Source organism: Notamacropus eugenii, chromosome 1, assembly GCF_028372415.1.
Source record: "Notamacropus eugenii isolate mMacEug1 chromosome 1, mMacEug1.pri_v2, whole genome shotgun sequence".
NCBI classification, from domain to species: domain Eukaryota; kingdom Metazoa; phylum Chordata; class Mammalia; order Diprotodontia; family Macropodidae; genus Notamacropus; species Notamacropus eugenii.
The window spans coordinates 485436891-485444031 of NC_092872.1; positions in this window are offsets into that span (position 1 = coordinate 485436891).

The following is a 7141-nucleotide window of genomic DNA, read 5'->3' on the forward strand; positions in this document are numbered from 1 at the left end:
AGCCTCTAAGAAAGAGAGAGAGCTTCCCATGACTAAGATTATGCAGGGAAGCACTGAGCCATTTACTAACTTTGTGGCCAGGCTGCAGGAGGCAGTGGGTTGAGACATGGGAGAGGAGAATCAAGGGACAGAGATAGTGTTAAAGACATTGCTGTGGCAGAACTGTAATCATAACTGCAAAAAGGCAATGCTGGGACTGCCAAAGAATGCATCCGTTGAAGAAATGATACAGAGATGTGAGAGGGTAGGGAGTCAGGTGTACTTGGCACAGGTCCAAGGGAAGTACCTGGCCGCAGCCTTAAATAACATCTCCCTGGAGAGGAAATGTTTTCGCTGTGGAAAACAGGGACACCTTAAGAAAGAGTGTAGGAAGGAAATAAGTACGGGGAGGGGCCAGGACCCCTGCTTTTCATGTAGAAAGCCAGGTCACCTAGCTAGACAATGTAGGAAGTTGGGAAACGGGGTGAGGGGCCCCTCGAGGGCCCCAAAAATGTACCCTTTGGCAGAGACTCGGGATGGCCCCTTGGAGGGAGAATACAGGAGATTATGGGGCCAGAGGAAGGAATGCAACACCTTTACAGCTTAGATAAATGCCAGCTTGCAGCTCATCAGTTTACTATGATTCCCCTGAGAGACCCCGTACAGGAGGAATCCCTGATATTGCAGAACCCCTCCCATGCACCCGTAGTTATATATACAGGAGTTTATCCCACTGGCACCATAGCACTTCCATGCTCCAATGTGGTAGCCGAGCCAGCTCATATAGACAATCAGCTTTCCATAGCTATTGCCCTTCCCTTAAAGCACTCAGTTCAAATCCAGTTACTAAAGGAAATAGGATGGAATAGACCTGAGTGTACAATCTGGCTCAATGGAATTCCCATGACTGGCCTCCTTGATACTGGAGCAGATAGGACCTGCCTTAGCGGTCACTCAGTACCCCGGCACTGGAAGCTCAGAGAAAGCCAGAGACCAGTGTGGGGAATAGGAGGGTGCCAAAATACCTTAGAGACAATGCACCCAGTAAAGTGGGAGGCAGAGGATCACCAAGGGACCGTATGGCCGTTGGTGATTCCAGGACTTAGTTTTAATATCTGGGGCAGAGACATCATGAGCCGCCTGGGGATGAGGCTATCAAATTTTTAGCAAGGGCCATTGCAGTTGCACTGGAGTCCCCACCCTTCAATTGGAAGTCAGACACCCCGATTTGGGTGGAGCAATGGCCCCTGACTCCAGAAAAACTCCAGGCACTACAAATACTGGTTAAGGAGCAATTAGAAAAGGGACATATAGAACCATCACAGTCACCCTGGAATGCTCCTGTGTTTGTTATAAAGAAAAAATCCGGAAAATTCAGGTTCCTTACAGACCTAAGGAAGGTAAATCAGTCTCTCATGCCTATGGGAGCCCTGCAACTGGGTCTCCCATCTCCTAATGCCATCCCAGATGGTTGGTCACTTATAATCATTGACATTCAGGATTGTTTTTTTTCCATCCCTTTAAACAAAGTAGATTGTCCTCGGTTTGCTTTTACAGTACATCACCCCAATAATGAAGGACCTGCAAAGAGGTACCAGTGGAAGGTACTGCCCCAAGGCATGAGTTGCAGCCACACCATCTGTCAGTGGTATGTTAATCAAGCATTAGAGAGCCCCAGGCAGCAATACCAATGCAAAATCATCCATTATATGGATGACATCCTTGTAGCTGCACCTCAGCTCAAGGATCTGGAGAAGTGTTTCCAAGCAGTAGAAAGGAACCTTCTAGGACTAGGATTAGTCATTGCTCCTGAAAAGATACAGAGAGGACCCAGTTACAAATATTTGGGATATCAAATACAGGGCACCATCATTTGGCTGGAACCCCCAAAATGGGATATAAAGATCCAAACACTCAATGATGCTCAGAAACTAGTAGGTGCTATCCAATGGATAAGATCAAAGGTGCCTATACACCTACCTCTCATGCAACCTTTATATTCACTATTGGCAGGAGACTCTGCTTTAAATTCCCTGTGAACATTGACTCCTGAAGCAGCCAAGGCCATAGAGGCAATAAAAAAACAATTTTTAGAGTCCATCACATTCCGGTGGGATCCAGGAAGAGATGTGGAGGTATCTATTATCTCCACCACACCTCCCTATGCCATCATACACCAAAAAGAGAAGCCCCTAGAGTGGGTGTATCTAAGTAAAACAGGAATCCCCTACAATCCACAAGGCCAGGCCATAGTGGAAAGGGACAACTTCACCATAAAGGCGATCCTCGCTAAACAAAAAAGGGGAAGAGGTCGTCTAACACAATCAGAGCTCGATACACCTGTATATACACACAATTTTTGCATATCTCAAAAAATTCACATACTACTCCAGCTATGAGACATTTTGTGACTATTCCACAACAACCCCGGAAGGAAAGTAATACCCAGGCTGGAAATAAGGACACATGGGCCATGGTAAAGGATATGGCCTCAGGGAAATGGCAAGGTCCGTATAAGATACTAATATGGGGTCCAGGGTATGTTTGTGTCTCCACAGGAAAAGGGGATGTGTGGATTCCCATCAGAAGGATCCACAGGTGGAAACCGGTGTCAGAGACGATGGAGACCCCGGAAGCAACGAGCCCGGAGACCCCGGAGAAGGACCTTGCACCACCTGAATCTGCTGCTGACAGCTTTGACCTTGCTGCCCAGAGAGGAAGCAGCACTCATCCCAACCACTGCCACGCTGACATAACACTGGGTGCTCCTAACTGATACATTGCCGCCCGCTCCATCAAGGCATCTCCTTTCAGCGGCTGAAGGAGGACTTTGGCATCACGAATCCAGGACACACGGGGGTGACCAACTATCGCCTGAATTTCACAGGCTTGGCCGTGAGGTCCATTCTGCATGACTGAGGGGGTGGTGGAGTGTAAGGCGCCAGCACTGTGCTACCTCTCTTAGAATATGCTTTGGAATTAGTGATTGCACTTCCTTTTGTTGTAATATGTGTAATTCAGCCATTTAGTTTCATCTTTGTTTTGTTGGATGCCTCTCTTTGTCAGTTGTTGTGCTAGCTGCAGATTTCTGTGTAAATGAAGTTCTTGTTGTGGGGTACCCATATGTTAAAGGCCTCCCTAACCCACTTAGCCTCCAGCCGCTATTCGCTCTAGGGCCACATGCGCTCTGCGCAAAACAAAAAAGGGGAGATGTTGGGGGTGTAAGCTCAGTTCTCACGTGGACAGTCTCAGGCAGGTAAAGGTGAGGACTTCTAAACCTCAGAGTTCTCATGAGGCCCCCCAACAAACAGCTGGGAATTGAGGCGTGAGACACGGGCTATCTTGTGCATTTCCACCTCTTCTCCATGGGAAACTTGCTGGGGAGAGCATCCCACCCTTGAGATTGGCCCATGGTCTGAGCATACCTGTTGTTGACTAGCTAAGGGCTGAGAGCAGGCATGGTATTCATGTGCAAACTATGCGGCGGGAGAGCTTAAGTAGGGACAGGAAAGCCTGGAGGCGCTCTTCACGCTGAGGGGCCCTTAGAGGGCAGAAGGTCCCTCCCCTCTCCCGCTCCCATCCTCTTGCCCCTTGGGAGGAGGAGGATTCCTCTCTTCTGAGTAAGAATTCACCCTGCACATGTAACTAAGACCCTGAATAAAGCCTAACCCTTGTTTGACTCTGGAAAGTCTCTTCTCTCAACACGTTTATCCAGTTGATCCCCGAAGACCTGGACGACAGGTAAGAAAAGGCTCGGGTAGCCCTTTGGCCTCAAGGCTGAACATTCATGCACATAAAGACATGTAAATAACTGGGGAAATATTAATTGCTCATAAGTAGGTTGAATCAATATACTTAAAATATCTTAATTAATTTACTTTTTCAATGCCATACCAATCAAACTACCAAAGGATCATTTTATGGAGCTTGGGAAAAAATGATAACATTATTCATTGGGAGGAACAAAAAGTCAAAAATATCAAGAAAATCAATGAAAAAAAGTGAAGAAAGGTGACCTAGCAGATCTCATATTATACTATAAAGTGGTAATCATCAAAACAATATGGTACTGGATAAGAAATAGAGTGCTTGATCAATGGAAAAGATTAGGTACACAATACACAAAATTAAATGATCACAGTAGCCTAGTATTTGATAATCCTAAAGATTCAAGCTGTTGGGAAAAGAACTCACTATTCAACAAAAACTGAAAAGCAGTCTGGCATAAATTAGGTCAGGGGTGGGAAACCTGTGGCATTGAGGCCACACGTATCTTTCTAGGTCCTTGGGTGTGACCTTTTGACTGAGCCCAAGTTTTACAGAACAAATCCTTTTATTAAGGGAATTTGTTCTGTGAAGTTAGGATTCAATCAAAGGGCCACACTTGAGGACCTATAAGGCCACATATGACCTCAAGGCTGCAGGTTCTTTACCCCTGATACTAGACATAGACCAACATTTCCCATTGCATACCAACAAAAGCTCAAAATGAGTACGATTTAGACCTAAAGAGTGATATCACAAGCAAATTAATGGAACATGGAGAAAATTACCTCTCAGTTCCATGGATAAGCGAAAGGTTAACAATCACACAAGAGATAAAGAGGATCATGGGAGATAAAATGGATAATTTTGATTACATTAAATTAAATAGTTTTTGCTCAAACAAAACCAATACTGCCAAAACTAGAATGAAAGCAACAAACTGATAGAGTTTTTACAGCAAATTTCTCTAATAAAGGTCTCACTTCTCAAACATATAGGGAACTGAGCCAAATTTATAAGAATAAGAGCCATTCCTCAAATGGTAAATAGTCAAAGGAGATGAACAGGTAGTCTTCAGAGTAAGAAATCAAAACTATCAATAGTCATATGGAAAAATGCTTTAAATCACTAGTAACTAGAGAATGCAAATTAAAATAATTCTGAGGTAGCACCTCACACCCATCAGATTGACTAACATGAAAAAAACCAAATGAACATATGCTGGAGAGGACATGGGAAAATAGGAGCACTAATACACTACTGGTAGAGTGGTGAGGTGGTCAAAACATTCTAGAGAACAAATTGGAACTATGCTTAAAGGGCTATAAAACTATGCACATATCTTTTGACCCAGCAATACAACTTACTAGGTCTGAATCACAAAAAGACCAAAGAAAAGGGGGAAAGATCTATGTTATGTATATGTATATGTGTGTGTATATATATACATATGTATATATATATATGTATATATAAATATATCAACTCTTTTTGTGGTGACAAAGAAGTGGAAATCAAGGTAATGCCCATTGGTTGGGAAATGGCTGAACAATGGCTATACATGATTACAATGAAATATTATTGTGTACAAGAAATGATGAAGTGGTTGGTTTTGGAAAATCTTGAAAAACTTAAATGAACAGATGCAAAGTAAAGTGAGTAGAACTAGGATGACACTATACATAATAACAGCCAGACTATAATGACAATCAACTGTAAAAAATTTAGTTACTATGACCAGTACAATGATCCACAGCAATTCCAAAGTCCTCATGATGAAAAATGCTATATACCTCCAGAGAAAGAACTGATGAGTCTGGAGTGCAGATTCAAGCACATTTTTTTCTCTTTTTTAATTTTTCCTGCTTTTTTTCTTACAACATGGCTAATGTGGAAATACATTTTGCATGAGTGCAAATGTATAGTGAATATCATATTTCTTACCTTCTCAACGGTTGAGAAATTGGCAAAGGGAAAGAGAAAATTTGGAATTAAAATTTTATTAATTCTTCTGTTACATATAATTCTTATAACATTATGATCTGAGAAAGATGCATTGACTATCTCTCCCTTTCTGCACTGGATTGTGAGGTTTTTATGCCCTAGTAAAGGGTCAGTTTTTGTATATGTGCCATGTACCACTGAGAAAAACATATATTCCTTTCTATCCCCATTCAATTTTCTCCATAGATCTATCATATCTACCCTATCCAGACTTTTATTAACATCCTTAACTTCTTTCTTGTTTATTTTGAGGTTAGATTTATCAAGTTCAGAGAGCAGGAGGTTGAGGTCCCCCACTACTATAGTTTTGCTGTCTATTTCTTCCTGTAACTCCTTTAACTTCTCCTCTAAGAATTTTGATGCTATACTACTTGGAGCATATATGTTTAGTAATGATATTGCTTTGTTGTCTATGGTGCCTTTTAGCAAGTTAAAGTTACCTTCCTTATCTCTTTTGATTAGATCTATTTCTGCTTTTGCTTTGCCTGAGATCAGGATTGCTACCCCTGCTTTTTTTACATCAACTGAAACACAGAATATTCTGCTCCAACCTTTTACCTTTACCCTGTATGTATCCCCATATTTCAAATGTGTTTCTTGTAAATAACATATTGTTGGATTATGGTTTTTTTTAATCATTCTGCTATCCACCTCCATTTTATGGGAGAGTTCATCCCATTCACATTCACAGTTATGATTACTATCTATGTCTTTCCATCCATTCCCTTTCCCCTTGTTTATGCTTTTAGTTCTCCCTTCTCCCTTCCCCTCCACAATAGTTTGAATTTCTGACCACTAACTCCCTCAGTCTTCCCTCCCTTCTTTCAGTCCCCCTTCCTTTTAAGCCCCTTTTCCCTTCCTACTTCTTCCCTCCATTTTAGCCTTGCCTTCCTTTTCTTTTCCCCTTCCCCTCCTACTGCCTATAGAGCTAGTTGTATTTCTATACTTAACTGAGTTTGTTGTTCCCTCCTTGAACCTAATCAGATGAGTGTAACTCTCAAACAATGCTCATCTTCCTCCCCTCTTTCCCTCTACTGTAATATATTTTTGTGCCTCTTCCTGTGATGTAATTTACTTTTTTCTGCCTATTCCTTTTCACATCTCCCATTACAATCCCTTGACACCCTTAAAGCACATTTTTATCATCACAGCATTTAATGCATATCCACTCCTTCTATCTATGTGTATCCCTTTTAAATATCATAATAAATATACAATTCTCAAGATTAACAGATATCATCTCCCTCACAGAGATATAAACAGTTTGCCCATATTCAATAACAAGTTTTTTTTTCCCTTGTTTAACTTTTTATGCCTCTTTTGAGACTTGTGTTTGAAGATCAAATTTTCTGTTGAGGTCTGGCCTTTTCACCAGGAAGGTCTGGAAATCCCT